This window comes from Saccostrea cucullata, unplaced genomic scaffold, assembly GCF_032062105.1.
Source record: "Saccostrea cucullata isolate Sc308-1 unplaced genomic scaffold, CSIRO_AGI_Scuc_v1 ctg1039, whole genome shotgun sequence".
NCBI lineage: Eukaryota > Metazoa > Mollusca > Bivalvia > Ostreida > Ostreidae > Saccostrea > Saccostrea cuccullata.
Window position 1 is genome coordinate 172,033 of NW_026928226.1, and position 12,755 is coordinate 184,787.

Consider the following 12,755-nt stretch of genomic DNA (forward strand, 5'->3'; position numbering starts at 1 on the left):
TTTATAGATTAAATAGGTGTTTGCAAAATAAATAAATTAATTAATTAACTAATAAATCAATTCAAAGAATAATTAGATAATTAATTTTAAAAATTAATAGATAGATATTCATTGAAGAAATGATTTATTAATTTTTCATAGTTATTATAGAGTTATTATAAAAAAACACAATAAGTTTCCTAACTAATTAAAAAAAAATACTACTAAGTGTTTAAAAGAGTGTTCAAAAATTTCTTAGGTAAGTAACTCTGTGTACTAAAGATAATCCCACATCTTAGGTAAGGTGCTCTGGGATGTACTTCTTCCTTTTGTGTACAGGGGCGTACTGGGGCATATACTGGGGTTTCCCTGTAGGAAACAGTAGCCATACAGTGGCATACTGTAGGCGTATGGCTTATGTAACTGTGGCATGCTTCAGTGGCATACAGAGATTTACTGTATATACAGAGCTAGCATACCGTAGCATACTGTAGATATACCGTAGATTACTGTGAAAATGCTGTAGGATAAAGAAAAAGTGGATCATAACAGGGGTTTTAAAAGCCAGTAGTGTGACCAACTAAAAGTTCATTTATCAACTCTTCAACATTGTTGTTCATAAGAAAACGACAACCAACCTACCCTCAATTCCCGGCCTTCACCTGCCAGTGCCCGTAACACCATATCTATGATGACCACTAGAAAGGTTTTCTTATGTACATGTGTTATCAATTCTGTATCTCCGTACATTATACACGTTTAAATGTCCAAGTAATCCGTGAACTGTAGAAGTAGTTGCTTCTCCTAAAAGTCCATTCGTAGATTTCAGAATACTCAAATAAAGGAAATAGGGATAACCATCATGGATTTAAACAACAGTGACCTCTATTCACTTATATTGTGTTGTGTTTGATTACATTTCCTGGGGGTAAATGCCATGTACTTTATAGAAATAATCAATTAAAGAAGCTTAATATTAACACCTTTAAAAAAAATGTCCAAAAACATTTTGAGAGGGTCGTTAATGAAGCAGCACTCTCTGTTAGTGTTAATACATTTCAAAACAAGGCCCCTATTTACAGGTTGGTCACAAAAGTCAATTGAAATTCAAAATAAGAATTATGTGTATTTTGAAATATTAGGATACAAATCTATTGCAGTAGACTAAGAGCAGGGCAAAAGTGAACAAGACACTAAGCTTCTTTTCATTATTATGCAAATCCCAATCCTAATCCGCTAATCAAATGAGGTGAATAAGTAAAAATATATAAACCTTTCCAGGCATATACAAGAGTTGAAAGTAGTGAATAATTCCCGAATAGTTTATATAATGATTTTTAAGAAAAGGTTTTTTATTCCATTCCTTTAGATTTGTGACAGTGGTAGTCCAGATATATTCGGAAAGAGAACAACTGAACGTTGTCTGAGATGTTGCAATTCCGATCTATGTAACCTAGAATGTATGCCTTATGATTATTGCTGACTTTAATTCATATTTCTTTGGAAAGATTTTATCGACGATTGCTCTTTATGAATTTGATTATCAATGTACCAGTAAATCTCACTGTGATTACAATGATTAATTTTATTTAATTAATTTTATTTGTTTTTTCAAAGAAACTATATTTATTTTAAAAACTAATATTTTCCAAAATTCAGCATTACCCCGGCCGTGCTTTTTTTTTTTTTTTCAAAAGTTACAAAGTCACTCCAAGTATTTTATAGATTAAATAGGTGTTTGCAAAATAAATAAATTAAGTAATAAATCAAACCAAAGAATAATTAAATAATTAATTTTAAAAATTGATAGATAAATATTCATTGAAGCAACAATTTATTAATATTTCTAGTTATTTAGAGTTATTATAAAAAAACACAATTAGTCTCTTAACACTTAAAAAAAAATACTACCATGTGTTTAAAACAATGTTCAAAAATTTCTTAGGTAAGTAACTCTGTGTACTAAATTGACAATCCCACACCTTAGGTAACCGTACAGTGCTCTGGGAGTGTGTAAACTTCTTCTTTTTGCTTCAATGAACATATACAGGGGCGTACTGGGGCATATACTGTGGTTTACCGTAGTTGTCTGTAGGAAACAGTAGCCATACAGTGGCATACTGTAGGCGTATCGGGGCCTACTGTATGTAACTGTGGCATGCTGGGGATACATACAGTGGCATACAGAGATTTACTGTATATACAGAGCTAGCATACCGTAGCATACTGTAGATATACCGTAGATTACTGTGAAAATGCTGTAGGATACAGAGAAAGACAGTGGATTTTCATACGGACAGGGGTTTTAAAAGCCAGTAGTGTTAGATAATTATCGGTCTTAATACAGTATAGTCAAAAAATAGTTTTGTGAAACGGGCAGCAAGTTTATTTTGACATACCTTGATTTACCACCTTCCCCACAGTAACGTATTTTAACGCATATACCGTTTCCTATTTCTAACGCAAAATCACGCATTTACCGGTACCGTTTCCCCGCAATCACGCATTTTCACGCACTATAAGAAGTTCATTTAATCTTCAATTTATTGCCAAGTTCCAAATATTTTATACTTGCTTAAATCTCATAAAATAAGAAAAGTTATTTTCTAATTAAAATATTATGTCATAGTATTATTTACGCTAAACTTTAGAAAAACTTGTACCACGTTGTAAAGTGCTTGCGGGGAAATGGTAACGTAATATATCTATGACGCGAGGATTCGGTGTATGTTGCAAAACAATTCAATAAGTTGTAAAGAGTTAAATAATTTGAATTCTAAATTCTTATTTAAGGAATAACTGTCTTATTTCTCGATTTCATGATGCGATCGATCGATTGGCTTTCGTGATAATTTCGCTGTTTATGCATAAAATTATTACGGAAGCCAATGGTGAATCGATTGATCATCATCATGAACTCGGAAAATCTGACATTTATTCCTTATATTTGCATACTCTTGATTCCGCCAATCCATGTGCTATAATCCCCGCTTGTTGTCTCTATTTGTCCAGCCCTGCACGTGATCTTTTTAAATGCGCCTATTAATATTGATGAACCAGTACAATGGTGGCGAAATAAAGTACATTAACTATTTGTAATTTTATCTCGAACAAAAACATTAGAAAAGTAAATATTATTAGATGAATGTAACCTTAATTGTGCCAAAGGCCATGAGTCATGTGAGCTTAAATGTATCTGCTGTATTTATCTCTCTCCAATCTTAATGCAATGTTTTAAAAAAACGCTCTTGAGAACAACAGTTTATGAACAACATGTTTAAAAGAATTTATTTTTGAAAATAAAAGAAATAAATTATAAACTTTTTGTTCAAATTTTGAAAAGAACACAAAATGTGCAATGTCAACAATGTTAAGTTCGTCAAATAAAAACTTGTGCATTTTAAACGCATTTCTTTTCCACTTTTTTGAGTAAAGAAGCATAAATATACAATGAGTACCAACTTACAATTTTCATTCTTGGGGTGAATGTGAAGGTTTGCTGTTTCTACTTTCAGTTTGTGAAGACTTACTGTCTTAAAAATGTTCACACACAGATATTACATCTGACCAATTCGAATTAAGATTTTTTTATGCAAAGTAAAAAAAAAAAGTGGAAATAAACAAAAAATCTAGTATTATTTTTTTCAAATATATATATATATTTGGCAGTAAAAGATCTTGTTTGCTGCAAAAATTTTTACATCGATATCCAAACTCTTTCTGTTTTTCTAAGCCATTTGCCTACCATACTGTTACTTAATGATATGCCTTTTCATAGAATTTATGATAGCTTCACATATATGTTTACCCTGATATTATATTAACACTTATTTCCATGAAGGTACCTAAACTTTACCAAGCATAAGTAGATTAAATGATTAATTATTGCTCAATACGAAGTCGGGAATATCTCAGTCATGTTTCAGCTGTACCATTAGTTGACTAGAAAAACTTGTATAAAAGTCAAATACATTCCACACTTGCACAACAAAAGAAGAATAATCTTAATTCAGTATAAAAGAATGCCAAAACAGTGAAAAAATAGAGGTTCTTCTAAATTCATGAAAAACAAAAATTATAAATGTAATTAAAATGACATACAATATAGTTTTTTTTTACATAGCTGAAGCATGTTTCTGTCAAAATTATCATAATGCCCTTTAAAAATCATAAAAAGAAAAAAATTCATGTAGAAAACTCCTCAATTCTCTCAAAAAATATTGAAATTGATAACACTGAACACAAATAAATTAATATTGCAGAAATTATAATTTGATGACAAAAATCTATTATAATTCAATTGTTGAATTAATCAATGGATCTATTTTTCTATACAACAAATTATTTCCTATTTAAGAAAAAATAACAAGATTCTATTATGTTTAGCTTTAACACAGAAGGTAATTTCTCTGGTTGTCAAATTTTTGAGGATTATTTTTCTGGTAGGTTCTGTCAAATTTGCCAAAGAGAGAGAAAATTATATATACTTCTAAGTGTAATTAATGATACTCTTAAGGTCATTGGCAACGCAGGGTTTCCGGAGAAAAAAGGTTTATACCCAGGGTTTTTTATTTATAAAAATAGTCATTGAGAGTGATCTCCCGTATGGAATTCTCTAGGCGGTGAAAACCAATAAAGCGTGTGTTACAGATTGAGAGGTAAACAAAAGCACGTGTGTGTGTTTTATCTGATATATTCAACTCTACAATAATAAAAGAATAGCAGAGATGGGTTTTTTTACATTGAGCTGAGGGCCAGACAGTCAACAGGTCGTAATTTAGAATAAGTACATGTATGGTGGGAAGTGCAAAGAAGTGACATAATTATTCTGAAAGTGGTGATAGCTACGTAGGCCAGATGAGAACGATTCTATAGATTATGTGAATGAAGCATCATTAAAAGTTAATAATAAATTCTTGCAAAAATGTTTAATGACAATTCCTTTCAAATAAAGTAAATTATAGTATAGAAACAAACAACCAGTCTCTTGGTCATAAGGAATAATAATTAGACGTTAAGGGACGTAACTCAAAATCAAAGAACAGTGCTGGTATTGATGTGTTTTGTTTCTATAATTGCAATTTGAGCCAAAGTATATGTTTGTGACAGGAAGTGAAGATTCAACAATGTATTTTATGTGTAAACTTTATGAAATAAATGGGTTTTAGAAAAATCTTATGGATAAAAATAATATAGGACCATTTTATCAACATTTTACATAGGAAATGCATTGAGAATTGTAAAAACATTGGTTTGTCAAAATCTTTAAAGAAAGGCTGGCTTGATGGGTAAAAAGGACCAGAAATGAACATGTTTGGTACCATTAAACCTGTTCAAAAGTTCTTGAAAAATTCTATACAAAATCCAGAAACGTTGCCAATGTCCTTAAATCTTGTTTAAGGACTGAGTATTTTAAAAACTGTATAAAAACTACTTTTTATTAAAGTATGTTAGAATTCTAAAATAAATAGCTTTAGTATTGAATCTTCCCTGCATTTAATTTGTTCCATAAAAGAGCTCAAATTATACAAGTTACACTGGTTTACATAAATTACCCTACATATTCAAAATTTGGCCCACATGTGAAGAAAAATAAAGTCCACCCTGATATAATACAAATTGGTGCCTTCCTGTTTCATCAAAACCAAACACACTGATATGTCATTTCTAAAAATAAAATGTCGCGGTTCAGCAGGCAGGATATTCAACAGTCCTTTACATGTGACTGGAAAAGAACGAAGTTCTTTCTCTTTTGTTTTTATGAAAATATAACCCACCTCTCCAAAATTTTGACATCTGTGCAAAACGTGAACACATGAACAAAAATAAGGCCCAACTCTGAAATCATACCAACTGGTTCCTTCCCATTTTCATCTTCAGAACTCATTGATATGTCATGGCTAAAAATGTACTGTCACAGTTCATTCGGGCAGGACGTAGTCACACTCCATTGAAATCCAAACAGCCATCTGACTTAACGGCAGGTCTTCCTGTTGGAACAAGGTGTGATTTTACAGTTCTAAAATGGCTGTCACTGAATACCGGTGGCAAATATCTCCACCATGGTGTCACAGTAGAATCGGGTCAGGTCCTTAGATAATGGCTTCCATCCCCGCGATCCACACTCCAGCAGTTCTAGAAGTGTACAGCGACCCCTAGCTGTAAGTCTGAAACAGTCAGAATCACCAATAAAATTACAACTTAATATTTAACAAGAGATGTTTTTAAAACATTTATGCCCCCTACCCCAAAATTTGAATTTTTCAAAGACAAAGGGGCATAACTCTATCCAAAATGCCTCAATCGTACCCAAAACAGAACATGACCTAGATATCCTTATGACAAATCTGTATACCAAATTTCATTTAAGTATGTGCGACATCTGCAGAGAAAAAGAACGGAAACTGATGGTGGACCAACAGACAGCAGCAAAGCAATATGCCCTCCCTTCTTTGAAGGGATAAAATAAAGTAGATTCAAATATAAAATCAGTGTAAAACATTGATGGTGATTTATGAATTAAACATGGTATAAAAAGAATCTCCATGATTTGTGGTTGAATATATGACAACTCCTTGATTAAAATTCTTGTTTGTTTTAATGCTGTGTGACCTACCCAACTTTTATGATGCGTGTTCGCACTTGATCGAGTAATGCAGACATGCGTGGCTGGTCCTGAAGTTCAAGGTCTTTACCAATGCACTGCAGCTATACAATTAATATGAATATAATGCTTCAGTAATTAATCAAAAAGTACATCATTATTAATCAACCTTTAATAAAGATGGAGTTCTTCTTTTCTTTCAAAATTATATCTTTTGTATAATACACTGAGCACAATATTGGATCAGACAAAAATACAACAAAAGAGGAACTTAACTTTTCTGACCAAAAATATTGAAATGTTATGATATGAGGTAGATTTTCTTTCCTGCAATGGTATGATATTAACCTGAGGCCTGTTCAACAGAGTGAACATTCGCAAGTGTTCGTCAAAATCCCAAAATCTCCAACAAAATTGAGAACGCTTGCTATGTTGAACAGGCCTCTGTAATGCCTGAGATACTGACCTGTAATGATAAACATTCATACTCATTCTCAGTTGAGTTCTGGTCCTGTAAGATGTGTTCTAAACACTCAAACACGGGGGCCACTAATGGTTTCATGGTGTCCCCCGTCGGAAGACAACATTTCAGAAGACCTGACAGAGAAACGTGACGAATCCTAGGTAACACTTGTTGTTTGAAGATCGCATCTCTTCTTTAGCTGTAAAAAAAGCCAGCAGAAAAACCTTAGAACTGTCTGTGTGTTTTGCTGTATAAAATTACAAATCAAATGTGGCTGTTTGATATAAATATTACATACTATGTTGCTGGTGCAAGTATTTTATTTAACTAATCTGCACAACAAATTTTGCTTTCAAGAGTTTCCACAATTTAATGTATTCATGATTTCCTAAATAATGAATATGTGTATGCATATTATTTTTTTTAAATCAATGAATAAACTACTTATAATTTGACAAAAACCCATTGCTCTTATTCATGAATATCTTAACTGCAAATATTGCCTTTGCCATTTCTATTAATCTTCGAAGCAAAACAAATGCATACATCTTTTTAATCCATTTACAATCTGTAAGCACAAACAAATACAAACTGTACAATGTCATATAAACAAACTGTATAATGTCATATCAGGTACCTTTAACATCCTCTTGCTCATTTCTAAATTAAGCTGTTTGAACCTCAACATAAGACCGTCTATCACAAATACATGCTCCCAGTTGACAAACTCAGGATCCCTCAAACTCTTGTCATAAATGCGTCACGATTATCACGTGGTCCTCTGTTGACATTGATTTGGACAAGGTGAGGATGTCCTTCAGATTGTCCTCGGTCAAATTGAGGGTCAGCCCCTCCAGGTAGTCTTCAAGTTCCGATACAGTGCCCCCTGGTGGTGGGGATTCCCCATTCTGTAAAATTTAAGGCATGGCATTTTCTACATTACATTACATAACAAAGTCCAATTATGATATTCCGAAAGAACTTTGCCTGAACTAAATACATGTACATAGGGATTGAAAACAAATTCAATGTACGGTTACGGGTCTAATAAAATACCTGAATGAGTGAATAACTTATTTTTCATTAGGTCATTACATTTTGATAACTGAAGGATATACAATACTCTGGGATAATCTCTCTTTACATCAAGAAAACAACGCCCTGTTGCCCAAATTTATTTCATTAATTATGACTGCATAGAGAACAAGAAACCTTTTTAGCCACAATACCCAACTAAATTAAAATGGCCCTACTCTTCTTCGTCATAAGATTTGTTCAATCATATAAATTTAATACATACATCCTACAGCTTTGTATATTTATGCTACCGAGTATTTTAAAACAGACATTTAAATATCTTGCTTAGACCAGGACAAAATACAATACCTGGCAGGTATATTATGCAGTCTTGTGACCTAAAACACCATTTGATTTGTGTTGGATTTTAGTTGGTAAAAGGAGTCGCCATTTTCCCCTTTGTTGACAGGTAATAATATTATGTAGAATTGAAAAGGATTTCATATCTTTCCCCTAAAAACTCACAGTTTTACCCCCTTATTATATATATCTACTAAAACTGTATATCTACCTAAACAATCTACAGTGAACCTTCAGATATCTGGACGTCAGATATCCGGATGCTTCAGTATCCGGACGATTTTTCTTCGGAACGGAATTTTTAAAAGTTATTTTGTCTTGTTTAACTGGTAATTCAGATATCTGGATGCTTCACATATCCGGACAAACTGACTTGGAACCAAAGCGTCCGGTTAATGAGACTCCACTGTATCTATTAAAGCAATTTGTGATCAAGGTATTGAGAAAAATGAAGAGAAGGTTTCTAAAGCAGTTTGAAACAAAAACGAAATCTTTAAGATAAATGACCAACTGGTTCCTGCAGTGATACAGAACCTCATATTTATTTCAATTTATAAATATTTTTTTTCTCTTGGCGCAACCTCATCATATGTATATCAAAACTTGAATGTAAGGTCACATTTAATAAGAGAAAACCATACAAGTTTGCTTGGTTCTTGCAAAATAGATTGGGGTGTTTATTGCCATACTTATAAAAATCTTACCTTGTTTGTTTTCAATTTACACCTGATACTTTTGAAAAACTTTTTCCTTTTTTTCTTTGTAAGTTTGTCAAATTACTTATGAAATTTGAAGTAAATTGGATCCATTATTGAGAGAAAAATAAACTAAGGGATGGAAAAGGCAAAAATAAAACGTTTCTCACAATTTACATTATTATATGATTGAATAATTTCCATCTCTCTGATTGGCTGAGATCCAATTATATTAAAAAATACTACGTTGAATTGACCTGCACGTGACGTTCCAGGTCAATACAAGGATTTATTTCCTCTACATTGATCTAAAAATAGATTGAGAAATTCCAAATTGATACAAATTGTTTTGGAAAGCTATTTGAACAATTATGATAATTTTTTCATGTGAACAAAACATAAGCGAATATATATTTCAGGGTGAGGGTGGTAAGCGGGGATGCAGAGACCCCCTTCAACACTTTTACTGAACAACAATTTTTTTATAACTTTTGGCAGTCAGTTTTCCCTGATAATACTCCTTCCTTTCAAAATCTATCATATAAAAAAGACTGACATTATATATTTTTTTCATGGCAACTAAAGTTGATAAAAACATACAAATTGATACGACTGGTAAGGTTTATTCACATTTTAATTCTGCTTCTCTCTTGCATTTGGCTAGGACTTACATGTAATAAAATGCAAACGAGTAATGAGCTGTAACATTTTATCAGTGAATCATATAATAAAACAATTATTGCTGTTTTTTCGGTCAATACAATGATTTAGCCATCTTTGAAGTAAAATATTCACCTCGCCCTTCGGGTTCGGTGATATTGCACTCCTCAGATGGCTAAATCATTGTATTGACCTCAAAAACAGCCGTAATTGTATAATATTCGTAAATTCAGGTTTAATGATGATCTTCTCAAGATTTATCGACAAAAAATCTTTTTATGCAATTATTGCTGCTTTTGAGGTCAATATGCTGATTTCGCAACTTGGGAAGTAAATATTCACCGAGCCAGAGGTATGATTGGAAAAATGTGAAAAGAGTCAAACTGTAAGCCGCCCCCCAACCAAAAAAAAAAAAAAAGAAAATCTACCTCAGACTATATGTCCCGATTTTTTTTTACCTGAGTGGAATTGGGTACATTTGTTTCAATTCGGAATTTTATACATGTTGGATTTCAGCCAATCAGAGCGATAAAAATTATTCAATCAAAATTTATTTTTTCAGAGACAAATACAACCATGAACCCTCGTACCAGTGCCCAGGATGTGATGGGATGTGACCTGTGTGAGACTGCTATGGTGCAGATGCACTGTGATACGTGTCTCGTTAACCTGTGCAAAGGCTGTGTTGGAGATCACATCTCAAATAACGAATCTGAAGATCACAAAGTGGTTAAATTTCAGTCAAGAAATACCACTCCCCTCTACCCTAGATGTTTCTCCCATGAAAAAGAACAATGTGAGATGTACTGTAGACATTGTGACATTCCTGTCTGTCACACTTGCTTAGCATCTGATGACCATCTTGGTCACAAGTTATCAAAAATCTTGAAAGTCCTGGATGAAAAGAAAGACTTGATAAGGAAAGAACACAATGAATTAAAGGAAACAATTTATCCTGCATACCAGGACATAGCAGTCGATGTGCAAAACAGAATGAGTCAACTAGAGAAGGAGTACGGAGATCTCTCAACAGTCATTACAAAACATGGAGAGGACTTGCACAGAGAAATTGACCAACTTGTCAGGAAACTTAAAACCCAAGTTGATGAAATGAAGACATCACAGTTCCAAACCTTACAGAAACAGCTGGATGAAATTAACAAGACACTTATTGACATTAAAGATGAAATTGATTCACTTGATATTGCCGGAGACTCTAATGACATTTCAGTACCATTTAGTGTAAAATCTAGAATAGATCAGCACAAAAAACTTCCAAAAAAACTCTTGCCCTTTGTACCTAGATTTACTCCAGGGACAATTCAAAGGGAAAAACTGTTTGGAACTTTATCATCAATCACAGGATGAAAATCCACCATTCAGTCGACTGAATGGTGGCTGAATGGCCACTGAATGGTCACTGAAAGGTCACTGAAAAGACCCTTTCCCGTGACCTTTCCGTGATCATTCAGTTACCATTCAGTCGACTGAATGGCACATACATTTCAGTGACCTTTCCGTGATCATTCAGTTGAATCTTTTTATTGAATAATCGGCTTATTTTTTTTACCTAAAAATTTTATTTCAATTTTTCCTGGTATAAGAGCATTAAATGTATCTAATTCCGAATAAAAAAAATAGGAAAAAAATTAATACAAGAAAAAAAAATTGCTCCCATGCCCAGAATCGAACCCTGGTCTACTGCTTAGGTGTCCGCGACCTTATCAATTACGCTACGACTTCTTGTTAAGAATTGAAAATTTAAAATCAATTAATTTATAGAAATCGATGGAACAATCAGTTCACCTGTTGTATCGAGGAGCTGCGATGTGTATATATCTTGTATATCTTTTGTATATTCTATGTTAGTTGCGCGGATTTGGGGACAGACTAATTAATTACACATCTCCTATCGGGATGATGACAATTATCAGAGACAGGCACCTGTTCCTGTGTCAAAGATTTAAGATCGTTGTAAATTCTCTCTCTAGAAACTTAGTAGAATGATTTTATTAAAGCAATATCATTTAGAAAGCTAAAATCTCTTATATATTTTTTTCTACAAGAGGCATGTATAAACGATTTATTTATTCTTGTAATTAAAAATGAATTTAAAATAATGTCTTTCAAAAACTAAATATCCTGCAGTTTTGACAATGACATAATTAAAAAACGAAATTGATCAGTAATACTTGCGATCTTCCAGAAATAGTTTAAATAATATAAATTCTGTCTCATCAATCAAAACTATATATTTCCATGAAAAAATACACGTATAAGCACTATAGAATGTTATGCATTTATTTAAATTTTGAATCGGTTATCGGATCATCATTTTTTATCACTTGAAGAATTTTTGTTTTCTAAATGTAACAAGAAAATTAAAAATCATTTTGAATAAGTCTCACATATTTTATAAAATTATAATAATTACTTAGACATATTTTAAGGTACCCGAATTTGATCACGATAAGTAAAAAAAAAAAAAACAATTAAGATTGAATAATAAATCTTTATTCAAAATATTGCTTCCTTGTTAAGGAAATATATCTGATTATAAAATAATACGCTAGTGAAAAAATTGCTAAATTGAGACTTAAATATCACTGAAAGGTGGCGGAAAGGTCACTGAAAGACGACATGTCACTGAAAGTCGACGGAATGGTCACTGAAAGACGACAGAAAGGTCACTGAAAGTCGACGGAAAGGTCACTGAAAGACGACGGAAAGGTCACTGAAAGTTGATGGAAAGGCCACTGAAAGTTGACGGAAATGTGTCCGCTGAATGGTGACTGAAAGGTATCTGAAATGTGACTGAAAGGCAACTGAAAGGTCACTGAAATGTATGTGCCATTCAGTGGCTGAATGGCCACTGAAATGTTACTGAAAGCCGCCTTTCAGTTTTAACTGAAAGGTCTTGTTTCTTCCTGTGAATTTCCTTTAATTCAAAAGAGAATAGATATAGTCTAGAAACAAC

The 12,755-nt window shown here is 32.7% G+C and overlaps 1 pseudogene; it reads right to left on the reverse strand.

The window, feature by feature from the left end:
- Positions 1–5,742: 5,742 nt before the first annotated feature.
- Positions 5,743–8,348, reverse strand: LOC134276839 (CBP80/20-dependent translation initiation factor-like; annotated as a pseudogene).
- Positions 8,349–12,755: the final 4,407 nt, after the last annotated feature.